Consider the following 884-nt stretch of genomic DNA (forward strand, 5'->3'; position numbering starts at 1 on the left):
GGGTTGTCAGCTTCACTGGCAATGTCAGAAATCGTTGACCTGAGTCCCCCACAACTCAACATAACAGCATGGCTTTACTTCTTATATTTTGTTTTTATACTTTTCTGCTGGAAGGTTAAGACCAAGGTAAAGCAGGACCTATGCAACAAGAGCTGTAGCTTTTGGGTCTGATAAAGTCAGTGAAATCCCCTCAGGATTTATCCTGAGATCCTGTATCTCAGATTGTAGAACCTTTGTCATTGTCAGCCATGTGGATGAGTCATGGCCATTGCTTGGCCAGTGTGCTCTCCGTAGAAGCCTGAGAGAATGTTTTCTCTTCATGTGACTCTCCTTAGACATCACATATTTTTTTCTATTTCCCTACTTACTGCTAAGTCTACCATCTTACCCAACCTCACCTTAAAGGATGAATTTAGGTATATGAAAGTGCCCTACAACGGTACAATATGAAGTTAGATGTTATTAACATTGAAGAATTTTATGTTCATGTGAAAAATAGTATTTTATTTTGTTCAAATATATATTAATTGAAATCTTCCAAATGTTTTTTTATCAAGGACCTGGCCAAGATCCCCAACTGCCTGTACGAGGGTACAGCGAAAGGCTGAAATAAGAAACAGAGACAAGTTTAGTGATGCATAAAGGGGGCTGGGAAGTCATGCCTCAGGATGGGCAAAGACAAAGACACGCCTAGCCAGCCACTATTTATTGAGTGGATACAGTGATAGGAGGGGCTAGAGGAAGATTCAAGGCCAAGGAAGTCTCAGGGGTTGGTGACTCAGGCAGCAAAAGATGATTATCCTGGGCTGACTCAGGAGGACAGAGGTGATCTTATGCTAAGAAGGATCTTTCCCTGAGTCTTCTTTATTTTATTTATATTTTCT

The sequence above is a fragment of the Octodon degus genome, unplaced genomic scaffold, assembly GCF_000260255.1.
Source record: "Octodon degus isolate 3935 unplaced genomic scaffold, OctDeg1.0 scaffold00090, whole genome shotgun sequence".
Taxonomy (NCBI): domain Eukaryota; kingdom Metazoa; phylum Chordata; class Mammalia; order Rodentia; family Octodontidae; genus Octodon; species Octodon degus.